The sequence below is a fragment of the Scyliorhinus canicula genome, chromosome 2, assembly GCF_902713615.1.
Source record: "Scyliorhinus canicula chromosome 2, sScyCan1.1, whole genome shotgun sequence".
Taxonomy (NCBI): Eukaryota; Metazoa; Chordata; class Chondrichthyes; order Carcharhiniformes; family Scyliorhinidae; genus Scyliorhinus; species Scyliorhinus canicula.
In genome coordinates this window covers 286,154,440-286,166,616 of record NC_052147.1, presented here as the reverse complement: position 1 = coordinate 286,166,616, position 12,177 = coordinate 286,154,440, and the positions used below count along the sequence as shown (strand labels likewise).

Genomic DNA, 12,177 nt, shown 5'->3' with positions numbered 1-12,177 from the left:
GTTAACACCTCCACCCTATCCCCATAACCCAGTAACCCCACCCAACACTAAGGGCAATTTAGCCTGGCCAATCCACCTAACCTGCACATCTTATATATTATATAACAAAACAGCATCCATTACTGATTGTTATTATTATTGTGAGAGGTGGAGGGAAGTGGTGAGGTGTAAAGACATTGACCTACATACCAATTTCTGTCAGGCTCCAGTTGTGAGGCACCAATCGACCAGAGCCAAAGATAATCGACCAGAGCCAAAGTCAAGCAGCCCCTTCCTGAGTAACCACCGCCTTTCTGAGCGCCTGGCACTTCCACCGCACAGCGCTGGCAAAGTTAAGAAGGTTCTCTCCCCTTGGCTCTCTCCCTCCTCCCTCGCTCTCTCAGGGTGCTTCAAGCACAACTGGGCAGAATCCAGTGCCTGGATCCAGATGCCAGTGACTCGCACCCTTCCCGTCCAGTGAGTCCGATGAATGCGTGAAGTTCATGGACTTGCGTTGGGACAGAGGAGAAACAATGACGAGCGTTTTCCCCGAAGAAATGTCTCCACTCTGTGAAACTCGACCACTGCCCCTCGGCAGAACGCAGAATAATTTATTTAATCATTGCTGCAAATATTGCGCCGAGCTGTGGTCGCTCCCAGACACCAAGCTTGTTCCTGGCCCAGTAGTCTGCTGATTAACTTTACCCTAATTTCAGCAAGTACACTGCGCGCCTTGTCTTCAACACTGCAGTGTTTTCTCGGCCCAAGTGCTTCCGTCTGAGTTACACGGAGATACAGAGAGGAGAGAGAGGGGTAGAATTTAAACGGTACAAGTTGCAATGGAAGAGTAGGGCTCAGAGCCCTGGGCACAGTTCCTTTGACTAGAACGTGATTTAAAATGATGATGGGCAAAGAGCCGTTGGAAAACTCTGGAACAATCCTCCACTTTGTCTTTTTTTCTCTGCAGCTGGCTCCCTCTGCAGCTCAGCTTGGCATTTCCTCATTTCTGATGGGCAAGTTCAGCCTCTCCCATTGTATTGGGACAAAGGCGTCCCATGTAACAGAGAGCTCGGCTCGTTCCCAAGGCATGTAGGTTCCCAAGCTCCAGAAACAAAGTCGGGCCAGAACGACTGGGATGTCCAACTTCCGACAGCTCCGATCATTCCCCCCAAACCACCTCAGTTCCTGCTAATGCCGGCCGCATTAACTAAAGATTCACCCTATATTTACTCTGTTGGCCAACACTGGGAATTGGCACAGATTCTCAAAGCTGTAAACTAGGCAGCCAATCATTTAGCTTCAGAGTGAAGATCAATCTCCCCGTTCAGGTTACATTGTATTGGTTCTGGAGATCTAGTTTGCTGGGGATTTCGGTTCGTTAGTTATTGAGATCACTAGTTAGGGAGGGCTATCACTTAGTGATAATTACCGCTTACTTGGGTCTAATGGATTTTGAAGCTGTTTAATTTTTGATCAAGAATAAAACTGATTCAGTTGGTCAAGTACCGAATACCAATCATTTATTATCATATCCGACCATCTATCTCAGTTCCCATGTATTTATCACTCTCCTCATCTCTGTCCCACTCTCCCCCTGTCTCTATAACTCTCCCCCTGTCACTGCCCCACTCTCCCCGTCTCTGCCCCACTCTCCCCCTGTCTCTATCCCACTCTCCCCCTGTCTCTGCCCCACTCTCCCCCTGTCTCTATCCCACTCTCCCCCTGTCTCTGCCCCACTCTCCCCCTGTCTCTGCCCCACTCTGCCACTGTCTCTATCCCACTCTCCCCCTGTCTCTGTCCCACTCTCCCCCTGTCTCTGTCCCACTCTCCCCCTGTCTCTATCCCACTCTCCCCGTCTCTATCCCACTCTCCCCCCGTCTCTATCCCACTCTCCCCCTGTCTCTATCCCACTCTCCCCCTGTCTCTATCCCACTCTCCCCCTGTCTCTATCCCACTCTCCCCCCTGTCACTGCCCCACTCTCCCCCTGTCTCTATCCCACTCTCCCCATGTCTCTGCCCCACTCTCCCCCTGTCTCTATCCCACTCTCCCCCTGTCTCTATCCCACTCACCCCCTGTCTCTATCCCACTCTCCCCCGTCTCTGTAACTCTCCCCCTGTCTCTGTAACTCTCCCCCTGTCTCTATCCCACTCTCCCCCTGTCTCTATTCCACTCTCCCCCTGTCTCTATCCCACTCTCCCCCTGTCTCTATCCCACTCTCCCCCTGTCTCTATCCCACTCTCCCCCTGTCCCTGCCCCACTCTCCCTCTGTCTCTGCCCCACTCTCCCCCTGTCTCTGTCCCACTCTCCCCCTGTCTCTTTCCCACTCTCCCCCTGTCTCTATCCCACTCTCCCCCTGTCTCTGTCCCTCTCCCCCTGTCTCTGTCCCACTCTCCCCCTGTCTCTTTCCCACTCTCCCCCTGTCTCTATCCCACTCTCCCCCTGTCCCTGCCCCACTCTCCCCCTGTCTCTATAACTCTCCCCCTGTCTCTATCCCACTCTCCCCCTGTCTCTATCCCACTCTCCCCCTGTCTCTATCCCACTCTCCCCTGTCCCTGCCCCACTCTCCCCCTGTCTCTGCCCCACTCTCCCCCTGTCTGTATCCCACTCTCCCCCTGTCTCTGCCCCACTCACCCCCTGTCTATATCCCACTCTCCCCCTGTCTCTATCCCACTCTCCCCCTGTCCCTATCCCACTCTCCCCCTGTCTCTATCCCACTCTCCCCTGTCCCTGCCCCACTCTCCCACTGTCTCTATCCCACTCTCCCCATCTCTGCCCCACTCTCCCCCTGTCTCTGCCCCACTCTCCCCCTGTCTCTATCCCACTCTCCACCTGTCTCTGCCCCACTCTCCCCCTGTCTCTATCCCACTCTCCCCCTGCCTCTGTAACTCTCCCCCTGTCTCTATCCCACTCTCCCCCTGTCTCTATCCCACTCTCCCCCGTCTCTGTCCCACTCTCCCCCTGTCTCTATCCCACTCTCCCCCGTCTCTATCCCACTCTCCCCCCGTCTCTATCCCACTCTCCCCCTGTCTCTATCCCACTCTCCCCCGTCTCTATCCCACTCTCCCCCTGTCTCTATCCCACTCTCCCCCTGTCTCTATCCCACTCTCCCCCTGTCTCTATCCCACTCTCCCCCTGTCTCTGTCCCACTCTCCCCCTGTCTCTATCCCACTCTCCCCCTGTCTCTGCCCCACTCTCCCCCTGTCTCTATAACTCTCCCCCTGTCTCTGCCCCACTCTCCCCCTGTCTATATCCCACTCTCCCCCAGTCTCTATCCCACTCTCCTCCTGTCTCTATCCCACTCTCCCCATCTCTATCCCACTCTCCCCCTGTCTCTATCCCACTCTCCCCTTGTCTGTATCCCACTCTCCCCTGTCTCTGCCCCACTCTCCCCCTGTCTCTGTCCCACTCTCCCCCTGTCTCTATCCCACTCTCCCCCTGTCACTGTCCCACTCTCCCCCTGTCTCTGTCCCACTCTCCCCCTGTCACTGTCCCACTCTCCCCCTGTCACTGTCCCACTCTCCCCTTGTCACTGTCCCACTCTCCCCCTGTCTCTATCCCACTCTCCCCCTGTCTCTATCCCACTCTCCCCCTGTCTCTATAACTCTCCCCCTGTCTCTGTCCCACTCTCCCCCTGTCACTGCCCCACTCTCCCCCTGTCTCTATCCCACTCTCCCCCTGTCTCTGCCCCACTCTCCCCCTGTCTCTGTCCCACTCTCCCCCTGTCACTGCCCCACTCTCCCCCTGTCTCTATCCCACTCTCCCCCTGTCTCTATCCCACTAACCCCCTGTCTCTATCCCACTCTCCCCCTGTCTCTGTCTCACTCTCCCCCTGTCTCACTCTCCCCATTTGTATCTCACTCCCCCTCTCTATCAGAGGGAGCTTTACTCTGTATCTAACCCCGTGCTGTACCTGTCCTGGGAGTGTTTGATGGGGACGGTGTAGAGGGAGCTTTACTCTGTATCTAACCCCGTGCTGTATCTGTCCTGGGAATGTTTGATGGGTGTGTTGATATGCATCACTGTAAATACACAAGGGGTTAATATAAATACACGTAGACTAGATAGACACTAGAGGGAGCACCAGAGACATGACACACATACACTCAACCAATAGGTCAGTAAGATAAGACACGACCAATGGGCATTCAAGACACACACAGAGGTGACACTACCACAGGGGGCCATTACACCAACACATATATAAGGACACAGCACACATGATCCTCCTCTTTCTCGTGGAGATAGCCAGTGAGTACAGATGGAGTTGATTGAAACACATCACACCCACCATGTGGATTGTAGCAGACTGGTTCATCAGTCTGAGTAGCTAAAGCAGGATTAACAGGAGAGTTGAATCCAAGTAGGAGAATCGTTATTAGTTTAATAAATGTGTGAAAACTATCTCCAAGACTGAACATTCCTTTGTCAGAGTGAACATCAAGGAAGCAGCTTATGTTACGTCAAGAGCAGGACAAAACATGGTATCAGTGAGTGAACTGTTTAAATCCATTTAGTTACAACTCAGCAAACAGTGACAACCAGCAACAGCAGCCCAGGCAAGATGATGTCCGGGATTCCGGTCCCACAGCAGCTCAGGGAAATCTCAGTGAAAACTGGCGTTGGTTCAGGCAGAGATTCAAGATCTACCTGGCAGCGTCCGACTTAGATGGCGTGGCGGATGCAGAGAAAATAAAGCTTCTTCTTACCATCGCGGGTAAAAAAGCAGCAGAAATCTTTGAGAACTTCACATACTCAAAGGGGCAAAACAAGAGTGACTCCCAGGCAGTGCTGGACAAATTCCAAGAATTCTGCGAGGAAGATACAAGAAGAAGAGGTAAATGAGGCGCCAAAACTCACCACGGGGTCGGCTTGCACAAGCCTACAAACGTTGAAAAAACGGCAGTTTTGATTTGCAGCCATCTTGGAAAAGGTGCTGCACATGCGCAGTTGTGCAAAGATCGCACAAAACGGGAACATGCGCAAATGCGAAAAAGGCCCCAAGTAAAGGAAAAGTGATCTGCGCATGCGCAATCGCTTCCTACGACCTACGTCACACACGTCATGACGTCAGAGGCCCCGGACCACGCCCACTTAAAGAGGAAATATCCCAAAACACCCAAAACCAGATTCTTTCACCTGGAACGACAGCACAATGCCTGAAATTCAACCAGTAGCTGAAAGCAACAAGCAGTTAGCACCACCCAAAGAGATGATACAGTCCTTGAAGGCTGTGACTGAGGCCTAGAATTCTTCTTTGGACATCGCAAGCCCAATGCCAGCTCTGACACAAAATGTGACGATATGGTCCTAGAAGACTACGACTCAGACGATGATTTCATCTTGGGGGGTGGCTACCCCAGTACCAAATCCGAACCTCAACAAGACGTGTTGTACATTGAAGACCCCGACGACGAGTTCTTCGGATTGGGGAATCCTCAGCCCAGCATATATGACATCCCGACTCGGGAGGGCAGGGTTATGCTGCGGCCTGACGGCAAGAGACAGAGAGCGGTACAAGCCCACAGAGAGCGGCCTGCTGCCACACAGAGAGCGGCCTGCTGCCACACAGAGAGCTGCTGCCACACACAGAGCGGCCTGCTGCCTCACAGAGAGCGGCTGCCACACAGACAGCGGCCTGCTGCCGCACAGAGAGCGGCCTGCTGCCACACAGACAGCGGCCTGCTGCCACACAGAGAGCGGCCTGCTGCCACACAGAGAGCGGCCTGCTGCCACACAGACAGCGGCCTGCTGCCACACAGACAGCGGCCTGCTGCCACACAGAGAGCGGCCTGCTGCCACACAGAGAGCTGCTGGCACACAGAGAGCGGCCTGCTGCCACACAGAGAGCGGCCTGCTGCCACACAGAGAGCTGCTGGCACACAGAGAGCGGCCTGCTGCCACACAGACAGCGGCCTGCTGCCACACAGAGAGCTGCCTGCTGCCACACAGAGAGCTGCCTGCTGCCACACAGAGAGCGGCCTGCTGCCACACAGAGAGCGGCCTGCTGCCACACAGAGAGCGGCCTGCTGCCACACAGAGAGCGGCCTGCTGCCACACAGAGAGCGGCCTGCTGCCACACAGAGAGCGGCCTGCTGCCACACAGAGAGCGGCCTGCTGCCACACAGAGAGCTGCTGCCACACAGAGAGCGGCCTGCTGCCACACAGAGAGCGGCCTGCTGCCATACAGAGAGCGGCCTGCTGCCACACAGAGAGCGGCCTGCTGCCACACAGAGAGCGGCCTGCTGCCACACAGAGAGCGGCCTGCTGCCACACAGAGAGCGACCTGCTGCCCCACAGAGAGCGGCCTGCTGCCACACAGACAGCGGCCTGCTGCCCCACAGAGAGCGGCCTGCTGCCACACAGACAGCGGCCTGCTGCCACACAGAGAGCGGCCTGCTGCCACACAGAGAGCGGCCTGCTGCCACACAGAGAGCGGCCTGCTGCCCCACAGAGAGCGGCCTGCTGCCACACAGAGAGCGGCCTGCTGCCACACAGAGAGCGGCCTGCTGCCACACAGAGAGCTGCTGCCACACAGAGAGCGGCCTGCTGCCACACAGAGAGCGGCCTGCTGCCACACAGAGAGCGGCCTGCTGCCACACAGAGAGCGGCTGCCACACAGAGAGCGGCCTGCTGCCACACAGAGAGCGGCCTGCTGCCACACAGAGAGCGGCCTGCTGCCACACAGAGAGCGGCCTGCTGCCACACAGAGAGCGGCCTGCTGCCACACAGAGAGCGGCCTGCTGCCCCACAGAGAGCTGCTGCCACACAGAGAGCGGCCTGCTGCCACACAGAGAGCGGCCTGCTGCCACACAGACAGCGGCCTGCTGCCCCACAGAGAGCGGCCTGCTGCCATACAGAGACCGGCCTGCTGCCACACAGAGAGCGGCCTGCTGCCACACAGAGAGCGGCCTGCTGCCCCACAGAGAGCGGCCTGCTGCCACACAGAGAGCGGCCTGCTGCCTCACAGAGAGCGGCCTGCTGCCCCACAGAGAGCGGCCTGCTGCCACACAGAGAGCTGCTGCCACACAGAGAGCGGCCTGCTGCCACACAGAGAGCGGCCTGCTGCCCCACAGAGAGCGGCCTGCTGCCACACAGAGAGCGGCCTGCTGCCACACAGAGAGCGGCCTGCTGCCACACAGAGAGCGGCCTGCTGCCACACAGAGAGCGGCCTGCTGCCCCACAGAGAGCGGCCTGCTGCCACACAGAGAGCGGCCTGCTGCCACACAGAGAGCGGCCTGCTGCCACACAGAGAGCGGCCTGCTGCCACACAGAGAGCGGCCTGCTGCCACACAGAGAGCGGCCTGCTGCCCCACAGAGAGCGGCCTGCTGCCACACAGAGAGCGGCCTGCTGCGACACAGAGAGCGGCCTGCTGCCACACAGAGAGCGGCCTGCTGCCACACAGAGAGCGGCCTGCTGCCACACAGAGAGCTGCTGCCACACAGAGAGCGGCCTGCTGCCACACAGACAGCGGCCTGCTGCCACACAGAGAGCGGCCTGCTGCCACTCAGAGAGCGGCCTGCTGCCACACAGAGAGCGGCCTGCTGCCACACAGAGAGCGGCCTGCTGCCACACAGAGAGCGGCCTGCTGCCACACAGAGAGCTGCTGCCTCACAGAGAGCGGCCTGCTGCCACACAGAGAGCGGCCTGCTGCCACACAGAGAGCGGCCTGCTGCCACACAGAGAGCGGCCTGCTGCCACACAGAGAGCGGCCTGCTGCCCCACAGAGAGCTGCTGCCACACAGAGAGCAGCTGCCACACAGAGAGCTGCTGCCACACAGAGAGCGGCCTGCTGCCACACAGAGAGCTGCTGCCACACAGAGAGCGGCCTGCTGCCACACAGAGAGCTGCTGCCACACAGAGAGCTGCTGCCACACAGAGAGCGGCCTGCTGCCACACAGAGAGCGGCCTGCTGCCACACAGAGAGCGGCCTGCTGCCACACAGAGAGCGGCCTGCTGCCACACAGAGAGCGGCCTGCTGCCACACAGAGAGCGGCCTGCTGCCACACAGAGAGCGGCCTGCTGCCACACAGAGAGCGGCCTGCTGCCCCACAGAGAGCGGCCTGCTGCCACACAGAGAGCGGCCTGCTGCCCCACAGAGAGCGGCCTGCTGCCACACAGAGAGCGGCCTGCTGCCACACAGAGAGCGGCCTGCTGCCCCACAGAGAGCGGCCTGCTGCCACACAGAGAGCGGCCTGCTGCCACACAGAGAGCGGCCTGCTGCCACACAGACAGCGGCCTGCTGCCACACAGAGAGCTGCTGCCACACAGAGAGCGGCCTGCTGCCACACAGAGAGCGGCCTGCTGCCACACAGAGAGCTGCTGCCTCACAGAGAGCGGCCTGCTGCCACACAGAGAGCGGCTGCCACACAGAGAGCGGCCTGCTGCCACACAGAGAGCGGCCTGCTGCCCCACAGAGAGCGGCCTGCTGCCACACAGAGAGCGGCCTGCTGCCACACAGAGAGCGGCCTGCTGCCACACAGAGAGCGGCCTGCTGCCACACAGACAGCGGCCTGCTGCCACACAGAGAGCGGCCTGCTGCCTCACAGAGAGCGGCCTGCTCCCACACAGAGAGCGGCCTGCTGCCACACAGACAGCGGCCTGCTGCCCCACAGAGAGCGGCCTGCTGCCACACAGACAGCGGCCTGCTGCCACACAGAGAGTGGCCTGCTGCCACACAGAGAGCGGCCTGCTGCCACACAGAGAGCGGCCTGCTGCCCCACAGAGAGCGGCCTGCTGCCACACAGAGAGCGGCCTGCTGCCACACAGAGAGCGGCCTGCTGCCACACAGAGAGCTGCTGCCACACAGAGAGCGGCCTGCTGCCACACAGAGAGCGGCCTGCTGCCACACAGAGAGCGGCCTGCTGCCACACAGAGAGCGGCTGCCACACAGAGAGCGGCCTGCTGCCACACAGAGAGCGGCCTGCTGCCACACAGAGAGCGGCCTGCTGCCACACAGAGAGCGGCCTGCTGCCACACAGAGAGCGGCCTGCTGCCACACAGAGAGCGGCCTGCTGCCCCACAGAGAGCTGCTGCCACACAGAGAGCGGCCTGCTGCCACACAGAGAGCGGCCTGCTGCCACACAGACAGCGGCCTGCTGCCCCACAGAGAGCGGCCTGCTGCCATACAGAGACCGGCCTGCTGCCACACAGAGAGCGGCCTGCTGCCACACAGAGAGCGGCCTGCTGCCCCACAGAGAGCGGCCTGCTGCCACACAGAGAGCGGCCTGCTGCCTCACAGAGAGCGGCCTGCTGCCCCACAGAGAGCGGCCTGCTGCCACACAGAGAGCTGCTGCCACACAGAGAGCGGCCTGCTGCCACACAGAGAGCGGCCTGCTGCCACACAGAGAGCGGCCTGCTGCCACACAGAGAGCGGCCTGCTGCCACACAGAGAGCGGCCTGCTGCCACACAGAGAGCGGCCTGCTGCCACACAGAGAGCGGCCTGCTGCCCCACAGAGAGCGGCCTGCTGCCACACAGAGAGCGGCCTGCTGCCACACAGAGAGCGGCCTGCTGCCACACAGAGAGCGGCCTGCTGCCACACAGAGAGCGGCCTGCTGCCACACAGAGAGCGGCCTGCTGCCCCACAGAGAGCGGCCTGCTGCCACACAGAGAGCGGCCTGCTGCGACACAGAGAGCGGCCTGCTGCCACACAGAGAGCGGCCTGCTGCCACACAGAGAGCGGCCTGCTGCCACACAGAGAGCTGCTGCCACACAGAGAGCGGCCTGCTGCCACACAGACAGCGGCCTGCTGCCACACAGAGAGCGGCCTGCTGCCACTCAGAGAGCGGCCTGCTGCCACACAGAGAGCGGCCTGCTGCCACACAGAGAGCGGCCTGCTGCCACACAGAGAGCTGCTGCCTCACAGAGAGCGGCCTGCTGCCACACAGAGAGCGGCCTGCTGCCACACAGAGAGCGGCCTGCTGCCACACAGAGAGCGGCCTGCTGCCACACAGAGAGCGGCCTGCTGCCACACAGAGAGCTGCTGCCACACAGAGAGCAGCTGCCACACAGAGAGCTGCTGCCACACAGAGAGCAGCTGCCACACAGAGAGCTGCTGCCACACAGAGAGCAGCTGCCACACAGAGAGCTGCCTGCTGCCTCACAGAGAGCGGCCTGCTGCCACACAGAGAGCGGCCTGCTGCCACACAGAGAGCTGCTGCCACACAGAGAGCGGCCTGCTGCCACACAGAGAGCTGCTGCCACACAGAGAGCTGCTGCCACACAGAGAGCGGCCTGCTGCCACACAGAGAGCGGCCTGCTGCCACACAGAGAGCGGCCTGCTGCCACACAGAGAGCGGCCTGCTGCCACACAGAGAGCGGCCTGCTGCCACACAGAGAGCGGCCTGCTGCCACACAGAGAGCGGCCTGCTGCCACACAGAGAGCGGCCTGCTGCCCCACAGAGAGCGGCCTGCTGCCACACAGAGAGCGGCCTGCTGCCCCACAGAGAGCGGCCTGCTGCCACACAGAGAGCGGCCTGCTGCCACACAGAGAGCGGCCTGCTGCCCCACAGAGAGCGGCCTGCTGCCACACAGAGAGCGGCCTGCTGCCACACAGAGAGCGGCCTGCTGCCACACAGACAGCGGCCTGCTGCCACACAGAGAGCTGCTGCCACACAGAGAGCGGCCTGCTGCCACACAGAGAGCGGCCTGCTGCCACACAGAGAGCTGCTGCCTCACAGAGAGCGGCCTGCTGCCACACAGAGAGCGGCTGCCACACAGAGAGCGGCCTGCTGCCACACAGAGAGCGGCCTGCTGCCCCACAGAGAGCGGCCTGCTGCCACACAGAGAGCGGCCTGCTGCCACACAGAGAGCGGCCTGCTGCCACACAGAGAGCGGCCTGCTGCCACACAGACAGCGGCCTGCTGCCACACAGAGAGCGGCCTGCTGCCTCACAGAGAGCGGCCTGCTCCCACACAGAGAGCTGCCTGCTGCCACACAGAGAGCGGCCTGCTGCCACACAGACAGCGGCCTGCTGTCCCACAGAGAGCGGCCTGCTGCCACACAGAGAGTGGCCTGCTGCCACACAGAGAGCGGCCTGCTGCCACACAGAGAGCGGCCTGCTGCCACACAGAGAGCGGCCTGCTGCCACACAGAGAGCGGCCTGCTGCCACACAGACAGCGGCCTGCTGCCACACAGAGAGCGGCCTGCTGCCACACAGAGAGCGGCCTGCTGCCACACAGAGAGCTGCTGCCACACAGAGAGCGGCCTGCTGCCACACAGAGAGCGGCCTGCTGCCACACAGAGAGCGGCCTGCTGCCACACAGAGAGCGGCCTGCTGCCACACAGAGAGCGGCCTGCTGCCACACAGAGAGCGGCCTGCTGCCCCACAGAGAGCGGCCTGCTGTCACACAGAGAGCGGCCTGCTGCCTCACAGAGAGCTGCTGCCACACAGAGAGCGGCCTGCTGCCACACAGACAGCGGCCTGCTGCCACACAGAGAGCTGCTGCCTCACAGAGAGCGGCCTGCTGCCACACAGAGAGCTGCTGCCACACAGAGAGCGGCCTGCTGCCACACAGAGAGCGGCCTGCTGCCACACAGAGAGCGGCCTGCTGCCACACAGAGAGCTGCCTGCTGCCCCACAGAGAGCGGCCTGCTGCCCCACAGAGAGCGGCCTGCAGCCACACAGAGAGCGGCCTGCTGCCACACAGAGAGCTGCTGCCACACAGAGAGCGGCCTGCTGCCACACAGACAGCGGCCTGCTGCCACACAGAGAGCGGCCTGCTGCCACACAGAGAGCTGCTGCCTCACAGAGAGCTGCTGCCACACAGAGAGCTGCTGCCACACAGAGAGCGGCCTGCTGCCACACAGAGAGCGGCCTGCTGCCACACAGAGAGCGGCCTGCTGCCACACAGAGAGCTGCCTGCTGCCACACAGAGAGCTGCCTGCTGCCTCACAGAGAGCGGCCTGCTGCCCCACAGAGAGCAGCCTGCTGCCACACAGAGAGCGGCCTGCTGCCACACAGAGAGCGGCCTGCTGCCTCACAGAGAGCGGCCTGCTGCCCCACAGAGAGCAGCCTGCTGCCACACAGAGAGCGGCCTGCTGCCACACAGAGAGCGGCCTGCTGCCACACAGAGAGCGGCCTGCTGCCACACAGAGAGCGGCCTGCTGCCACACAGAGAGCGGCCTGCTGCCACACAGAGAGCGGCCTGCTGCCTCACAGAGAGCTGCTGCCACACAGAGAGCGGCCTGCTGCCGC

At 61.1% G+C, this 12,177-nt stretch overlaps 1 protein-coding gene across 1 annotated transcript in view; it reads right to left on the bottom strand.

The window, feature by feature from the left end:
- tns1b (tensin 1b) overlaps positions 1-12,177 on the bottom strand; it is a 299,976-nt gene that overhangs the window by 50,522 nt on the left and 237,277 nt on the right. The window lies entirely within an intron of this gene.